At 44.2% G+C, this 18,766-nt stretch overlaps 1 protein-coding gene, 1 long non-coding RNA gene and 1 other non-coding gene across 12 annotated transcripts in view; 1 reads left to right on the top strand and 2 right to left on the bottom strand.

Annotated features, from left to right (window-relative positions):
- The window catches only part of MACF1 (microtubule actin crosslinking factor 1), a 337,865-nt gene that overhangs the window by 39,429 nt on the left and 279,670 nt on the right, over positions 1-18,766 (top strand). The gene's annotated exons all lie outside the window — the stretch shown is intronic.
- Positions 4,582-16,288, bottom strand: LOC122437186. The gene is made up of 3 exons (XR_006268187.1): positions 16,133-16,288; positions 9,461-9,465; positions 4,582-4,592 (listed from the first exon to the last, which is right to left on the bottom strand). It is a non-coding gene; the product is annotated as an uncharacterized LOC122437186 (long non-coding RNA).
- Positions 16,099-16,289, bottom strand: LOC122437573. Its single transcript, XR_006268379.1, has one exon. It is a non-coding gene; the product is annotated as a U2 spliceosomal RNA (small nuclear RNA).

Raw genomic sequence — 18,766 nt, 5'->3', positions numbered from 1 at the left:
GGTAAAGGATCTGCCTACCAATGCAGGAGTTGTGAATTTGGTCCCTGGGTGGGGAAGATCCCTGGGAGAAGGAAATGGCAACCCACTCCAGTATTCTTGCCTGGGAAATCTCTCTTTGTCTCAGGACAAAGGAGCCTGGTGGGTTACAGTCCATAGTGTGACAAAAGAGTAGGACACGACTTAGCGACTAACCCAAAAAATTAAAAAAGCAAACTTACTTTGGAACTGCCCCTCTCCCTCCTTTACTCCTTCATGTTGGTCATATCTCCTCTTGTCCCAAAGCCTTATCTATTTTATTTATTTACTAAAGGTGACATTTACCTATGTGCCCTCTAGAAAGCAGTCTTTCACTGGGAAGGGCTTTGTAGGAGAGACAGGCTGTAGATTATATGTCAGTTTAGCAGAAGGCCAAAATTTCTTTGTAGAAGACACAGTCTGTCCACATTTCGGCTCCAGACTGTGATTCTTGTTTTAGACCCCGTCATCCTTTGCTGTACTCACGCGCTCCTGCATGTAGTCTACTCACACTCCAGATCGTTTCTAGTTCATTTATCTTGCTTGCATTATTGCCTCTGTCTGCAGAGTCCTCCTAAATCTATTCTCTTGAAAAGCTTATCCTTTCTGACTCATTCCAGATCTTATGTTCTTATTGATGACTTTTTGAGTTCTTTTGAGTGAGTGAATTAGCCACTCTCTTCTCTGCTTTAATGTTCTATGCACACATATGTTACTTATTTTTATCATAGCATTTATTTTTAATGCAAATGCTTTAGTATATTTTTGTTATGTTTATTAAGTAAATAAAAACCCATTATGATTTTTGCTTTGTGTAGACAACATTCATGTATTTATGTGGACCATTTTTAAAGTCTTTATTGAATTTGTTACAGTATTGCTTCTGTTTTATGTTTTGTTTTTTGGGTGCCAGGCACATGGGATCTTATAAGGCTCCCTGACCAGGGACTGAACCCACACCCCTTGCATTGGAAGGCAGAGTCTTAACTTCTGAACTGCCAGGGGAGTCTCAAGACAGTGTTCATCTGGATTTACCAAATATTTATCTGTTTTTAAAAGTTGCTTTTCCTTTCTCCTAGCATGTCTGGTCTTCCATTTGGGATAATTTTCCTTCTGCTTGAAAAAGTCCCTGTGCTGATACTCTGTAGTGTGGCCTGCTGGGTAATGCGGCCTCTTTGTTTGTTTTTGCCTCTTATTCATTTTTGTTGCCATCTGCCCGGCTTACTTTGGGGCTTTCATTTGGTATTTAGGACTTGTGCCTCTGCTAGAGCCATCCCCTTTTCTATCAGGTCTGTCCCCACCTCTTGAAATCCTACTTGAGAGCTCAGCTTGAGTCCTCCCTTTTCCCAGTACTCCTTTGCAAACCGTACTAACCTGTGCTAACTCATTCGACTTCTGAACTCATAGCATTAATTTCTATCACTCATTGGCCAGTTGACCATGTCATGCTGTATGTCATCACTTGTATTTTATCATTTGGTATTTAACTTCCTATGGATTTGCCCAATTAGATTGTGCTTCTGGAGCTCACAGATTATGATTTATTCTTTCTCCTATCTGTCATTTTGTCTGGCTCAGTGCCCTGCATTCAGAAGGTATTCACCAAATGTCAGTGTGATTGGATTTTCTTAGTACTTCACACTCTATTTAAGATCAGGTGCTCAAAGCCAGAACCCCAGGGAGCATTCAACTGATGACATCATCTTGGCTGACTATCACGAGGGGCGTGTGCTACTGAGGAGTGTCAGCAGATGAAACACTTGTGCAACAGGTTATGCTTCCTCCTCTAATGAATGGGATTCAGACTCCAGGTTGGGGAAAAGATAGTAAGTGTAGGAGGAGGGCTGATAAGGGGATGGAAGGGAGGATGCTACGTTGTTAGATATGAGAGTATGACTTTATTAAACACATAACTAGAAGGATGGCGTAATGCAGAGAGACGCTCCTTGGAACCAGGAGGCAGATCAAATAAACCAGCTTCTCTGGTACAAACCAGTTATTAATTGCCATTCATTTTCTTTGCCATAAACCTGTGCCATGCAGCTACTTGCTTTCTCATTATAATGAGTCTGGGGAAAAGGCTTCCTTTAGAGTTAGGAAATCCAAGGGAGGTGCAGGATAGCCAGAATGGTCCGAGGGGTGGGGATGTGCCTTTCATTTGTTTTCCCAGCCATAGGCCTGAGGGGTTGCCAGGATCTCCTTGAGTCTGCTTGTAGGGATTTCTGCTAGAGTAGTAGGAAACCTTTTATTTCTACCCCCACTACTTCCTTTTTTGCCCTTCTTTCTTTCTTTCTTCCTTCCTTCACAAATGCCCTCCTACCACACACAGACTAGATTGGTCATCAGATTCATCTCTGAGGCCCACATATTGCAGTGAACAGTGCTGCTACGTGCCCAGGCCTCAAATGTAATCCGTCTATCCTCCACTCCTCTGCCCTCCCCAACGGATAGGAAGGTAGAGAAAAGGAAATAGAGTATGATGGTTTAAACCCTTCTGTGGTGTAGAGGGCAGAATGTTTTGATTGCTTGATTTAGGCACCTGAGGGTCTCCTAATCAGAGAATCTGTTGTTTTGCTGATAGAAAAGCCTCACTTCATTCTCCATTCTTTTTTCTGTGAGTAATGTGGACCTAGAAAAAGTCTTGTGCTGAGGGTTTGGTACTTGCCCCTGAGAGGGAAAAGGTCACTCTTGGACTTGATTTTATTTCCATCAGTGGTTTGTCATTATCAGAAGATGAAAATTAATGGTGCTTTGAAAAGAGTATAGAGTATAACAGAGTATAAATATAGCTAAGACCCTAATACATTTAAAATGATGGGGCTTTAGTTTTAAAAACACATTTTTAAAGTACATGTTTTAGGCTAGATGTCTTGCTACTTTTTGTGGAATGATTTAGCTGCAGACTAACCTGGAGGGAGTAACAATACTAAATGACTTTTTTTTTTTTTTTAGAGTATAATTGCTTTACAGTGTTGTCAGTTTCTGCTGCACAACAGAATGAATCAGCTTTATGTATACATATATCCCCTCGAAACGACTTTTAAATCATCAAACATTGTGATGTTTTACTGAGACTGCTTCAGTGGGGAGAGTTTTTGTCCACAGGAGTAATGTGGGTTTCCTTTCTCTCCCTTCAGATAAAACCTCCTGCGTGTCCCATTCTCTGGCCATGGGAGTGATGGACAGTGGGGAAAAGTTAGTACAGTCATTTCACTGCTCAGGTGGTTTCCTGGGTGCGGTTCTGCAGGGCTTCCTCTGAGAGCTGACTCGAGTTTTCTCCCATTGTGGTAGTGTTCTTGTTTTTACATGCCATGTCAGTTTACAGCCTTGGCGTTTGGGGCAGCATCATTTGGAGGTGTCAAGTCGGGAATGATGAAAGTAAAAATATTTTCAGAGGTTCCTTGAGAGAAAGGTTCCTTTCACTGGACACACCAGTTCTCCCTAGATGCTATGCCTGGAGAACTGAAGCATCCTAAGCATATATTCTTCCTTTTTGATGTCACTGGTTCTTCTGAATAACAGTTACATGTTTGTCTTTCTGTGTCCCACGAGACTGTGCATCCTGAGAACTGAGACTGCATCTCATCCATCTTTTTGTCCCCAAAGTTTAGCACAGCGCCCAGCTCGAAGTTAGTGTTTATAAATGTATGTTAAGTTGAATAATGGAGGGAAGCTTTAAATGCACTGGATGTCAGCAGACATGCCTGGCCTATTGAGTTAGGAGACATTAGTAGAAAATGGAGATAGGAGAGAGAGAGATAAAGGAGTTTTTGTGGACACGATACAGGGAATTTTAGTTGCCTATGAATTACTTGAGAAACAGTTGTTTTGCAGTCTTCCTTCATGTGAGAAAGCATTTAAAAGTTGAATGTTAGTTCCATCTGACTAGCTAATGACCTTGGATAAGGCTTCCAATCACTGACCTTCTTTGTAGCAGGGACTAAAGATACATGCTTGTCCCTCTCAAATGAAAAAGGGGGGTGGTCAGGATTAGATTGTGGGTGGGAAAGAAGGCATTGAGGCCCTGCTAACCAGCATTGTGGAAACATAAAGCTGTTATTAGAATGATTGCTGTTCGCAAACAAGAAGTCTCAGCCTCTTCTCTGGTTTGTGTCCCACACCCAGCCACAACCTCAGATTGGGTGGATGCAGACTTTAAATATTGGGGTCACCTGTACCTAAAATGTCCCTTGTGGTTTCTCTGAGTATTGTGCAAGCATTCCTTTTTGGCTCTTTCCTACATGAGGAAAAAGTGGGAAGTTTGTGGAGTTGTGCTTTTGGTTGGCATTAGGGCAGTGGTCCCTAGCCTTTTTGGCACTAGGTACCAATTTTGTGGAAGACAATTTTTCCACATAACCAGGGGTGGGGGGATGGTTTTGGGATGATACAAGTATGTTACATTTATTGTGTGCTTTATTTCTAATCTTATGCTGCTGCTGATCTGACTGGTCTGAGTCCCAGAGGTTGGGGACCCCTGCATTAGGGCATGAGGGGCTTTCATTTTTCCCCTTTTATCTGGTAACTATCTAAACTAGTAAAGAGCTATAAGCAAATAGTCCTGGCTTGGAAGCTCTTCCCTCAGTAGTGATGGAAGCCTGAGAGGAACTCGGCTTTCATAACTCCCTGCGTTGAAGAAGGGGACAGTCATTTCCCTGACATGGCTGGGATTCTGGTCAGCTGATTTCCTGTCTGTATAGGGATGTGATTCCTCCCCCTTCCTTCGGGAAGAAATGGATATTTTTTCATTTCCTGTTCGATAGCATATTTTCTGAGTACTGGGAGACACTTGCTGGCTATAAATCAGTTGGGTCTTGGGGGTGGGAAGGAAGCTGCTTTTGTTTGCAGCAGAACAACTTCAATTTGAGAGAGAGACCTGTATGGGAACCGCAGCTTTCTTGTGCCCCTGGGAGAGACACAGGACCTAGAGGGATTGTTTTGAATCCTTTCCTGGGCTGTGTCTGCTTGACCTGTGGTGGTGGAGCCCCTTCGCCCACTGAAGGCGAGAAAAGCTTGGGCCCTCCCGGGGCCTGCGTGCTGTGGATTCCGCTCTGGCCACGTTCTCTGGTCAGCCCTTTTGGTGCCTAAACTGCCAGGGAGCAACTGTTAGTCCCCGGTGGAAGTGACACCATTCTTGGAATGGAACCTGGCAGGATGCCCCCCTGAGCCCTGACGGAGTGACACAGGCTGGGACTGCAATCGGGCTGTCCAGATTTCCTGCCCTCACGAGCAAGCCCGCGGCTTCCTCTCCGGTGGCGTGGGGGCCCGCTGTTAGCGAGCGGTGCCGCCTGTGGCCCGCACAGCAGTTTCCGAACCTGCCCGTGCAGACCCGCCTGCTCCTCGTGGTTCTGGAGCGAGAGCAGAAGGCAGAAAAGGGAGGGGTGGGGAGGAAGTCAGGATCCCCTTTGCTTCTTCAGGAGTTTTTCTTAGTGTTTGGGGTAACCTGGAGTTTAATTTTGTGATACACTAACTTTTGCATTTTTTTTCTTGACCTTGGAGAAGTCCTTAAAAGTTCCTACAAAATAGAACGTTGCTTGATAGGTTATGAGGAATGTAATTTTTGAGTTTTGTGTGTAACACAGCTTTTCCTAGTTTGCTAGGGTTTACATGACTAGGTAATTGGTGTGTTTCAAGTTCTTGAAGGTCATCAGAGGAAGAACAGCCTTAGAAGTGGAATTAGTGTGCCTGCCTTGACTTTGAACACTAAATTCTTCCTTTACCTCTGTCCCTTCTCCTGCTCCAGGGGCTTTCTGGTTTGTGGCTATTTTATAGTATCAGATAAATCTCCCCTCTAGGGTGGAGAGCAGCATTTTACAGTGGAAATGGTGTAAATGTTGGAATCCTGGTTCTGGTACTTAACAAGCTCTGTAACCTTGGCCAGTCACTTAACTGCTATGTGTGATTTTTCTAAGTCCTCATTTGCAATATGTTAGTGATAATAACTATCTTGTACTGTTTCTGTAAAGGTTAAATGAATTAATATATAGAAAGCATGCTGCTTGATGCATAGTGGGTAAGTAATTGTAGTTTCTCTAATAAAGAGTCTTGTAAAATGTGATTTTTAATGTGGTAAAATATGCATAAAATTTACCATTTTAACTATTTTATGTGTACAGTTCAGTGGCATTAAGTACATTCACACTGCTGTGTTACCATTACCACTGTCCATCTCCAGAACTTCTTAAACTTATATTTCATACCCATTAAACAATAATTCCCATTCTCCCCTCCCCCAGCTCCTGGCAACTACCATTCTGTTTTCTGTTTCTGTTAAATTTGACAGTTCTAGGTACTTCGTGTAAGTAGACTCCTACAATAGCTATACTTTTGCAATTGGCTTATTTCACTTAGTATAATGTCTTTAAAGTTTATCCATATTGTAGTATGTGTCTTAATTTTATTCCTTTTTAAGGCTGAATAGTATTTCTTTGTATGTACCACATTTTGTTTATTCATTCTTCCATTGATGGACACTTAGGTTGCTAAAATATGATTAGTTTCAGTAGCAGTATTTTTGAATTGATTCCTTATCTAGAGCTCTCAAAGCTGCGAGGAAGAGGATGAAGTGAGGGACAAGACCATTGTGTGTCAACTTCATCTGGTTGCAGGACCTGTTTTGATAGGAGTCTAACAAATGATGGAGCCCATTCTGATGGGAGTGCATATAGAGGGTCCAGGCCTGGCAGAACTCTAGTGGGGAAAGGATTCGACTCTTCTCCAGGGCTGGACTGCTTAACAGTAGCGTAGCTTATCAACCGTGCCTTTCCTTCCGCCCTCTTCTGCTGTTACTGTGAATGGGACTCTTGCTGTTGTGATGTATCTGGACTTTTAGTTTGTTTTACACAGGTCAGGGCCTGAGGGGGAATTGTACAGCTGTACACGGAATAGCCAGTTGTGTGCCAGCCTGGGTTGTAGGATTTGTAAGCTATGCACATGCATACATACGCATATATCCTATCATTGGCAGTTGACATAGTATAGAAGCTGTGTGCTCTCCTCTGGCTTCCCCCAGCCCAGCCCACCACCATGGTGTGTGGATTGGTAACAGGGGGTCCCGGGATGATGGAAGAGGTCTCCAAGGGGATTAAAGCACTAAGAACCTTAGCAGGATGGTCTTGACAGCTTAGATAGGCTCTTGCAGTTTCTTCCAGAATTCTGCAGAGAGTGCTCTGCAGCTCTGACTTCTGTGTCCCATCTTCAGGCCTGAGTCAGACCTGGAAGAGCCCACATGCTTGGGCTTCTGCATCCTGCACTTACGTTGGACAGAGAAGTGGAGGGCGAGGAGAGGCAGCCACTCTAAACTCTGGATCCCTCTGTGTGCACTCTCCTGGTTGTCTGAAGGGGCTAAAGGGTGGTTTGTACTGATTCCCCCCCGAGTCCCCTCTCTGCGCTTAAGGGGACTGCAGTGTCATTGGGGTTTTTTTGCCCCATTGTGTCAAGGATACAGGGACACACCCCCTCAGTGCACTCCTCCACCCAGTTGGTCTACCCGAATATTTCCTGTTCCGTACCTTCATTGTCTGTCTTCTAGTTATCTTTCTAAAGCTATTCAGGATGATTTTACGTTGTCAATATAATATGAGTGAGTGAATTCTATGTTAAGTTAATGAGATCACATTTAGCATTCAGTTCTAGTTGTGTAAGTACATACGATGAAAGAATTATGTTTGTGCTTTGTGAAGACTGCTATAGTAAAGGATCTAAAAAAAAAGAAATCTGAAAAAAGCTATATCAGAAAAACATAGATTAAACATGAACGACAGTAGGGGGCACTTGTATGACAGTGGAGGAGAGACGAGCACCAGAGTGTTCAGTTTGATTTTTGATAATTTGTTCTTTGGAAAGTTAATATTTTTTCCTTAGGCAGTTTTCTTTGTGGAAAACTGACAATTGAATTTTAGAGATAAAGATATTTGGCATGATCAACAAATTATATATTCACCCCTTATCAACGAAAAATGGACTTTCTTCAAAGTTTGTTAAATTTATTTTCTTTAAAATGTTCTTTGACAAGCAAGACTTACTAGATTATATTATTTCATTCAACCATAACAACATATAAAGCTTTAAAAATTTCTCCGAAACAATCTATTGGAAACCTCAATTTCTGTATGAACAAATTTGTGCTACTCTAGATTATATGCTTACCTTCTTGCACAAAAATAATGAGTGAAAACAAAACACCAAAACAAATGTACTGCATATTATATTTAAATAGAGGTACTAAAAAACACGTGAAAAATGGTTAAGAGAGTTGAACCCTTTCCACTTCATTTTGTAGCTGGTGTTAGGTGAACAAAGATTGGGCTTAGTTGAATAGTGATGGGCCAAAAGGCCCAGTCTTTGTGAGCTCTCTCTCTGCTGGACTCCTGAGAGGAGCTCTGATGAGGAATAAAAGCATTGTTTTCAAAGGGGCCCCTGCACAGACTACATATCTATAGTTATTCCATTTTCCATACATATGATATAGCTGGCTCTTAACCCCTGAAAGTGGAGCAGAAGGCATGCTGAGTACTTCAGACTCACAGGTGTTAAGAAATCCTGAAACTAATTTTAACCCACTGTTTCATCATTTACTAGTTGAAGTACCAGAGATGCTTATGGGGGAAAAGTGAGCAGATATTTGCCCCCCTGTTTGCCCTTAACCTGCCTTTTTAATGCCATCTCCTATTATTCTTTAGGGTTCCCAGATGACTTAGTGGTAAAGAATCTGCCTACCAAGCAGGAGTCACAGATTCGATCCCTGGATTGGGAAGATCTCCTAGAGAAGGAAATGGCAACCCACTACAATATTCTTGTCTGGAGAATCCTGTGGTCAGAGGAGCTTGGCTGGCTACAGTCCACGGCGTCGCAAAGGGTTGGACGTGACTTAGCGACTAAACAAAAACACCACCACCATTCATTATTCTTTACAACTGGAATGAACTAGTCCCCCTCCCCACGGGCCCCCACCCGCATTCTCATGTGTTTGCTTATGCTCTTTCCTCTACTTGGATTTTCCTTTAATTTCTACGTCTTACTTATCCTTTCACGTCCATCTCATATGTCATTTTTTTGGGTGCAGCATTTCGAATCCTTCAGTTAAGAGTCATATCATCTTTCTAAAGTGAAAGTGAAGTCGCTCAGTCGTGTCCGACTCTTTGCGACCCGTGGACTGTAGCCTACCAGGCTCCTCCATCCATGGGATTCTCCAGGCAAGAGTACTGGAGTGGGTTGCCATTTCCTTCTCCTGGGGATCTTCCCAACCCAGGAATAGAATCTGGGTCTCCCACATTGGAGGCAGATGCTTTAACCTCTGAGCCACCAGGGAAGCCCCATCTTTCTAAACTTACATAATATTATTGAAAGAATTCACTTAAAAGTAAGAGTAATAGTTGTTCAGTCGCCAAGTCATGGCTGACTTTTCGTGACCCTGTGGACTGCAGCGCGCCAGGCTTCTCTGTCTTACCATCTCTCAGACTTTGCCCAAGTTACAGATGCTTTCATATGTATTACCTCTTTTGTGCCTCACAGGTTATTATTCTGCTTGATAGCCTAAGGCTCAAGGAGGTAAAGTGACTTGCCTTAGGTAACACAGCTGGAACCGAGTCTAAATCTTGTGACCTCAAACCCAGTATCCTTTTTGTGACCTCAAACCCAGTGTTCTTTCCATTGAAGAATGCTGTCTTCTGATTCTTATCACTCGCTGCTATGTGTTGCAGTCATGTCTGAGGCATGCTTTGTCCTTAAAGAAGGGTTAATGCCTTGTTCTTTGTGGCCCTTGTATCCCATCGCACAGAGTACTGCAGTTAATAAGGCATTGATAGACATTTGAAAGGCTCATGATGAGTTGGGGAGATGTTGATGGATGCGTGTCCGTGGCACAGTGCCTGGTACACGTGTGTTAGTTGCTCAGTCGTATCCGACTCTTTGCCACCCCGCAAAGAGTGTGTAGCCTGCCAGGCTCCTCCATCCGTGGGGTTTTTCCATGTAAGAATACTGGAGTGGGTTGCCATTTCCTTTTCCAGGGGATCTTCCTGACCCAGGGATGGAAGCCGGGTCTCCTGCCTTGCAGGCAGACTCTTTACCGTCTGAGCCACCAGAGAAGCCTGGTTCATAGATGCCTAACAAAGGCCTGCTGAGTTTAATTATAAAATGGATCAAGAACTACAGTCAGTAAGAGCTTATATGGCACTTATCAAGTGCCACACACTTTATAAATGCTTTGCATGATACCAAGTCATTGAATCCTCACAATGAATGATGTGGGTACTGTTGTTCCCATTTTCCATTTGATGCAGCTGAGCAACAGGAAGGCTAAGTGACGTGCCCAGCGTCACACAGGTGGTAAGCAGCGGAGCTGGGCTTTTACACTGACAAGCAGTTGGCCCTCGAATCCGCACGCACTCTTAACCATCAGGCCACAATCAGTTGTTCTGGATATTTTTACCCTTAAGTTCCTCCTGGACTCCTTTCTGTCTCGGGTGTGGCTCAAATAAAGAAAAGCAGAAGCAGCACAACTCGTGAACTGAGCACTGGTTCTCAAACTTGAGCCGCCATCAGAATCACCCGGAGGGCTTGTTAAGACATGGATGGCTGGGCCCCACCCCCAGCTTCTGATTCAGTATGTCTGGGGTTTGGCTTGAGAGTTGGTATTTTTAACACGTTCCCAGGAGTTGCTGCTGTTCTGAGACCACTTTTGTAGAGTATTGGGGTTGAGAGCACTGACTCTGAGGTTAAGCTACCAGGGTGTGAATCTCAGCTCTGCTGTTTACCATGAACTTGAGCAAGTTCCTAAACCTTTCTGAATATCAGTGCTCATCTGTGAAGTGTCTGTGCTGACAGCACCTACATCATAGAATTCCCATGGAGACTGAATACTTGTAAAGTGCTTAGAATGGTGCTTGGAAAAGAAAAGTGAAACTTGCTCAGTTGTGTCTGACTCTTTGTGACCCCATGGACTGTAGTCCATGGAATTCTCCAGGCCAGAATACTGGAGTGCGTAGCCTATCTCTTCTCCAGTGGGTCTTCCTGACCCAGGAATTGAACTGGGGTCTCCTGCATTGCAGGCAGATTCTTTACCAACTGAGCTATCAGAATGGTGCTTGGCTCATGATAAACATGCAGTGTTAGCTCAATAGTGGTGATAAAACATGGTTTCTGCCTATGTAGGGTTTGCAATCTAGTTACATAGAGACTTAAACCTCAGACTTGAAAAGGTGATGTGAAATTAGGTATTAGTTCATAGGGTTCTGACTCTGAAGTACCTTAGAGGTGAAGTGTGTGTGTGTGGTGTAGGGCAGGAGAAGTAGTGAGGGATCAGGAGGAGGAAACGTCCATGGGACCTTTGGAAATAATGGAAAATTGCATCGTTAGAATTTAGAAAAGTTGGGGTGGTCAATGGTTTGGTTTTACAACCAGAGAATTGGAGATGGGGAGGTGGTTGGAGAGAGATACAGAGAGAGATTGAGAGAGAGAGATGCTTTCACTCCATATGCCAAAGAAAGAACTAACTCCCTTTCCCGTTCCTCTTAGAGCTGGTAGCTGGTCTGAAGGTGAAGTTGCTGGCAGTTTGCTGTTTGTTGGGAACAATGGCTAAGGAAGCGGTTTGCTACTGGCTTCTGAAACTGGGCTCTACAACCTTTATCCTCCACAGCTGATTCACATACTTTTGATTCTTGCTGAGAAAGGCAGTTGTTAGATTTGGAAATTTTCAGATTCCAGAGCCAGCTGGACAGCTGACCCTCTGGTAGCTATTTCCCAAACTTGCCAGCACTCTGTCGCCTCATCTCCCCAGTCCCCGTCTTTCTTACTTTGAAGCAATAGCCTATATTTAGTGAATTAGTCAGTGAGAGGTTGGAGGAGGCTTGAGGGGGAGTCTTTCCCACCTTCGTGTTCTGGGTGGATGGGGTATTTGGGCCTAGGAACAAGATGTATCCTGTTTAGAGATGTTAACCCCTTCTTTGTCAGACATGCTCAGGTGACAGCTTACAGTGCTAAGAATGTGCCTCTAGCTCATGGGTAAGGAAGGAGCCGTGTTTATTTTTGGGTGTCCTGAAGAAAATATTTGGGAGAAGGAGTGGGGAGAAGCTCAGACAGCTCCATTTATGGTTGAGCAATGCTTGGTATTCTACAGAGGGCCCATATGGGCAGTGGGGAAGAGTTCAGCATTCTCATGGTCCACCTCTTGCTCTCTCCATTCGGAGATGATCAGGGACACCTCATTAGCCATCAGAGTGGGTCAGGGATTCCTTGGCGTGACAGGAGCCTCACCCTCACATCCTGGGCGTCTTCTGCTCCACCAACCTGCTGAATCACCACCTAGGAATGGCAGTAGCCAGGTTGCCACCTGGAGCACTCTTGGCACTGTGCACTATTGACTGGTCCTGGTCTCCTAGACACGGCTTGGGCCTCTCCAGGCCTGTCAGAGTGAGAGACTGGGTCTTAGCTCCCCCTCCAGCTTGTTCCACAAGGCAATGACCTACTTTTCAGAGACAATTAAGTGTTTGTGAGCAGAAGAAGGCGGTGACCCACGTGAAGGTGAACGAGAGCTGCATTAAACAAACACCATTGGGAATTAACTTTTTTTTTTGGTCTCACATAGCAGGGTCCATCTCAGTCCAAATGGAATGGCTGACCAGGTTGATGCAGGGGGCCGGATTCCAGATGCTTATCCAGATAGCCAACCAACCCTGAATTCTTATTTCTTCCACTCATGTACTTTAATATAAGAAATTGCCTTTTATTAATTTTTGTACCCTTTGCCTTTGGGGTAATAGGGGCAAGCTCGGAAAGAAATTGGGGCTCTTAGAGTGAGTCAGCGTTCTAAGCCAGCGGTCCCTTCTGGTGGCAATGTTCTGTTTGATTTGTAGCCCCTCTGAGAGGATCTGAATCTCTCTCTTTTTGTACAGGCTGGGATAATAAGCTGGATGGGAGCCCGGATCTTAAGGAACGAGTGAGTAGCTTGTTTAGGTTTTCCTGTCCTTGTGGGAAGACAGGGTTTAGATTCAGTTTTTGCAGTAAAAGGAAGTGAACTCACTTTTCTCTTTCCTGGATGTCACTTACTTTATTAGCAGACCCCAACTTCTGCTTCCCTGCTGAAAGGGATTATTGTGCTCTAGTTGTCACCCTTAACTGTTGTAAGTTAGCACTGGGGAGGATCCAGGGCCCTAAGATGAGAAGGACAGTGACTCTTGTCCTACCCCAGCTGGTTCCAGGATCCTGAGGGAATTGCTAAACTTGCAAGTAGGCAGTTTCTTAAACTTTTATTTTCATCAGCTCCACACACGACAACTCCCCAAATCTCCCTGTTACTAAAAAGAAGAGTTACTGATATTCTACCCAGATATCCAGATCAAATCTTAAAGTCCAGGAAGGAAGACGCTAAGAGAACTCAACCTTACCATTCTCTCACTGGAATTCCTTCTGACAGTCTTTGAGGTGCTGGCCCCATTTGAAGAACTAGTTTACGTATCAGAGCAGGGCTTGGTAGGCAGCATGGCATCAATGTTGGTCTTGGATGATGGCTGAGCTTCTTGGGGAAGAGTATTTGAGGTGACCTGAAGTTGCTCCCTCCTCCTAGGAATCCCAGAGTCTGGTTACAACCTGCTTTCTTCTGTTTCTCCCATCCCTTTATGCCCAGGAAACCTGGTCTCTGCTTATTTCCCGGCCTCTCGGCCCCGGGTGGTGTCGTTGCCCTGCCTCCCTGTCCTACACGGCCGCGCTTGCCCTGGTGCTCTCAGGTCTCATTCTTTCTGCCACGGTTTCCTGTCCTTTCCCCCAGCCGGGCCCACGTTCACTTGCCCAGGCAGCTGCTGAGTTCTGCTGCATGGCATTGTGCTAATGCGCTCTGTCACAGGTTTATGAGCTCCAGCCACAGCTTGGCTCTCCACCCTGCCCTGAAATCTGTCTGTTTCCCTCTGGGTGACTCCCATTCCTTGGCTTTCACCACTCTCCTCCAGCTTGCTGTTCCACCCCACCTTGTCAACTTTGAGCAAGCCGTTTAGCCTTTTACTTTCCATAGGTCTGCCTCACAGCTTGTCTGTCTCTTCCTCACCTCATTTCTCCTTTTTTCAGAGGCAGCCTCTGGGCATGTGCATGTTTGTATTCTAAGTCTCTCCCCTCCTAGTGACTCTTCATAAGTATGTTCAAGTTGTCTTCATCCTAAGGAAAGGAAAATTTTTAAGCTTCTTCCATCAAACTTATTCCATCTAACTCTGCTTTTTATTTTTTAACTACTAAACCTCTTTAATAGTCTTTCTTACATTCCTCTAGTCATCTTGACCCACCATGACATGCTTTTGTGCCCACCAGTCCAGCAGAAATTGCTCCCACTTATGATGACCTACTTGCGGAGCTCAGTATTTCTTTTCAGTTCTCACGTTTGACCTTGTTACAGCTTTCGACACTATATTTGGGCCTCTCTTCTCCCTTCGTTGTGTGCTTACCCTACTCTGGTGAGTTCATTTATCAACATTGTCTACCTGTTCATTGATGACTCTCAAATCCAAATCTCTGAATATGAACTTTCCCTCGAGGTCCAGACTTGTCTTAGCAAATGACTACTGCCCTCTTCTACTTTGGAGTCTATAGAAGTTTTAATATAACATATCCAAAACCACGCTTATCCTCATCTCCCTTTTTTCTCTTCCCAAACATGCTTCTCTTCCTGTATGTGCTGTGCTTAGTCACTCCGTCGTGTCCAACTCTTTGTGACCCCATGGACTGTGGCCCGTCAGGCTCCTCTGTCCATGGGGATTCTCCAGGCAAGAATACTGGAGTGGGTTGCCATGCCTTCCTGCAGGGGATCTTCCCAACCCAGGGATTGAATCCATGTCTCACGCATTGCTGTCAGATTCTTTACTGTCTGAGCCACCAGGAAAGCCCTCTCCTATATACCCTGTCTCATATACCAGTATCAGTCTCTGCCTATATGCTGCAGCGGGGAAATTCAGGTTTGTTTTTTTGTCTTCCTTTGTTTTCCACCTCTGATTAGACACTAAGTACTGTTTGTCTCAACTCATGTTGAGTTCTAGCTCAACATGCATCCTTTCCCTTCCATTCACCCTGGATGGACCCACTGCCCTGTTTTAGACCCTCATCATCTTCGGCTTTCTGTCAATGATCATGCCATATCTCTTCTTAAAATCTCCAGTGCTCACTGCCTTCTGTTCCTCCACAGGGTAGAGTTCAGACTTGGCATGGGTATGATTCTCAGTTGTGTCTCTTGTTTATGCTGTTTCCTATGCCTTGGATGTTCTTTCTATTTAATCAGCTTCCCAATTCCTATTTCATGTTGTTAAGTAATCTTTCATCTCAGCTAGAATGAACTGGCTTTTTATGGTGTTCAAGCTTATTTTCTTCTATCCCAGCCAGGAAAAATTTGACTTAGCTCCTCATCTGAGTTTTCATGGTACTTTATACATCCCTTGTGGTAGTACTTATCTCCTTGTTTTACGGCTGTCTATTTAACTGGCTCCTTTAGAACATGAGTTCAATGAAGGCAGACTGTGCCTTCTTCATCCTTGGTTTTTGGGGGGGCTGAAACAATTAGTTGAATTGATGAGCTGTATATGAAGTTCTTGCTATCTCCAGATAAAGGATGTTTGTGAAGTCTAAAAGAGCTGTGCTACATTAGATATTGTGGTAGAATCTTCCCTACTCTTTATTTCACAGAGTACCCATGTTTACTGCATGGAGATTATAAAATAATAAGCAAAATTATAAAATTAAAGTCACCTAAAATCCCACCATTTTTGGATAATCACTGTAAATATTTTGGTATATTTTCTTTCAGATGTTGTCTTCTGCTAATGTATATATATGTAAATACATATTTTGTAAAAATATACTGTTCATAATTTGTTCAAAACCCATGGTGAAAATCTTTCAGTGTCAAAAATATGTGCTTCTGTCATAGTTTATCTTGCTGTCAATATTCCTGTGTGTGGTCCAGTGGTACTTGAGATAGCCCCCTGTTGTTGACTTTAAGGTGATTTTGCATCGTTTGATGTTATAAACATTGGAACAAGTATACTTTGTGTGTGTGTGTGTATTTGCACATTTAGCCACAAATTTTTTTTTTTTTTAGGTTTTTTTTTCTTTTTTTTTTGGTGCACCGTTCCTGGAAGTACTGCAATACCAGGTCGATGCGTGGAGTGGACGGAGCAAGCTCCCATTCCAACTCCCAGCTCCAAAAATCCATTTAATATATTGTCCTCGGACAGAGGACGCATCAGATATTAAACTGATAAGAACAGATACTACACTTGATCTTAGCCAAAAGGCCGAGAAGCGATTAGCCACAAATTTTATGTAAATTCCTAGGAGTGAAATCACTGTGTTAAAAGTTATTGGACACTTTAAAAAATGTTAGATATGTTTTGTTCAACCTCGCTCCATAAAAGTTTATACATGTGGTTGAGTTTTTGTACTTCATTGAGATTCCCGCCCCCCTCAACACCCCCCCACCCGCCCCCCCGCCCTGTGGTGGTAGGTTTTGTGTTTCTGTCCTGAGGTTTATCTATTGGAATGATTGAATGAAGGCTTTGTTTTAGGAAGATTATCTAGCAGCATGTGCAAACATGGGTTGGGTGAGAAGAAGGGAAATCATTTTTTTTTCAAAAGCTATTTTAGCAAACCAGGTGAGAGGTAGTGAGAATTGGACAGAAGAGGCTGACTGTTGAATAAAGAAGGTGACTATGAGAGGTATTTGGAAGAACCGATAGGACTTGATAGTGGGTTATGCGAAGGATGGTGCTGTTACTCAAGGTGGTGCATTCAAAGGAGGCGTTGATATGAGGAGGAAGGATGTGGATTCACTTTTAATAACTTGAGATCTAGTTGCTGTGGCATACTCAGGTGGAAATGCCCCCCAGGCAGCAGGCACTGCAGAGCAGCAGTCAGGAGTGAGGCAGGGCTCAGGCTCCTCAGCCTCACCTTTAAACTCTCCCTCCCTCGCAAACAAACTCCCTTGCTGCCTCCTGCCTCTGGACACATCGAAGCCAGGCAGGACTGCCTTTCTGAAGCATCTTCATTGTGTCTGCCATACAGCCTCTTACCCATTGTTCACAACCCACCTCAAAGTCCTCTAGGAAACCTTCTCCCGTCACCCCCCTGGAAATTAGATTCCTGGATTCCTAAATGCTCATGGTCATTTAAAAAATTTGTTTACTTGTCATTATTCAGTTATTTCGGGGCCTTCAGTACCATGTGCAGGCTTTCTCTAGTTGTGATGATCAGGAGCTATCTTCTCTGCGATGCCCGGCTTCTCACTGCAGCGGCGTCCCTTGTAGTGGGGCTCAGGCTCTAGAGCGCCGGGTCAGTCGTTGTGGTGCACAAGCTTTAGTTGCTCCACAGCATGTGGAATCTTCCTGGACCAGGGATCGAACCCATGTTCCCCTGCGTTGGCAGGGGTATCCTTAACCACTGGACCACCAGGGAAGTCCCTCCCCAAGATCCTCAAGAGTAGTTTATATCTGACCTTTAGCTTTTCACCCGCTCTGTGCTCCTGAAATTGCTGTTGTCAAGGTCACCAATCATCTCCTAATTGCCAAATCCAATGGCAATTTTTCAGCCCTGATCTTACCTGACCTTTCTGTGGTGTTTGACACTATGAAACGAAACACTCCATCCTCCTTGAAAGCTCTCCTTCCCTAACCTTTTATGACCTATGAGTTTCTCCCTTCATTTATAGGTTTATCTTCCATTAAACAAGGTGCTTTCTAGGATTCTGTCTGACCCTCTACATAGTTTTCTCAAATGACTTTGTTCATACTCATGGCTTCAGTTGGTGGGTCTAATCTCTGTCCTGAGCTCCAGACACTTGTCTTGGAGTGCTGGAGGACTTCTTTTGGATATTGACCATACAGTTACCTTTTACTCAGCATGTTATAGACTGAACCCTTCATCTTCTTCCCAGGAAGCCTGCTTTGTTGTTGTTGGTTAGTGGCTCGGTTGTGTCCAGCTCTTTTACGTCCCCATGGACTGTATCCTGCCAGGCTCCTCTGTCCATGGGATTTCCCAGACAAGAATACTGGAGTGGGTTGCCATTTCCTTCTCCAGGGGATATTCCTGACCCAGGGATCAAACTCTCGACTCCTGTATTGCCAGGTGGATTCTTTACCACTGAGCCACCAATGAAGCCCAGGAAACCTGCTATTCCTCTCTTTATTTAAGGCCCTGTCTTCTACCCAGTCACACAAGTGACTTGGAGATTTTCTCTCTCTTGGTCCATCTACCCCATCCCACCTTAACTCACGTAGAACAGTGATCAAATGCTGTATAATTCTACTCTCACATTCCTTTCTTTTTCCCCCATCCTCAGTGCTATTTACTTAGATTCTATTATTTCTCAGCACTTCACACAGCAGTGTCATAACTCGTCTCCCTCCCTTCTGTCTTGCTTCCCTCCTTTTCAATACTGCTAAATGCTCTTCGTAGTCACTCCTAAGCTTAAACCCTTTCAATGGCTTTCCATTGCCTTTAGGATGAGATATGGTTTCATGACCATGGCATGCCAAGCTTACATATCCTGCCATCATTCTTCCAGGGCAGAGTGTACCCTGCACGCTATCCATGTCAAACTATTTTAAGTTCCTTAAATATATCATGTTCTCTCACGTTTCTACTTTGTTTCCTCTGTCTAGACGCTCCTGTCCCCATCAATCTAATTCTCTCTGGCTCTGAAATCCCAGTTCCAGCATCGTCTTCTCCGGGGAGCCTTCCCAGTCTCCCATGCTTCCTCTTTGTTTCCACGCACCTTCATTGGCGTCAG

This window comes from Cervus canadensis, chromosome 2, assembly GCF_019320065.1.
Source record: "Cervus canadensis isolate Bull #8, Minnesota chromosome 2, ASM1932006v1, whole genome shotgun sequence".
Lineage (NCBI taxonomy): Eukaryota > Metazoa > Chordata > Mammalia > Artiodactyla > Cervidae > Cervus > Cervus canadensis.
The sequence above is the reverse complement of the archived record's forward strand: the minus strand, read 5'-3'. Positions and strand labels throughout refer to the sequence as shown.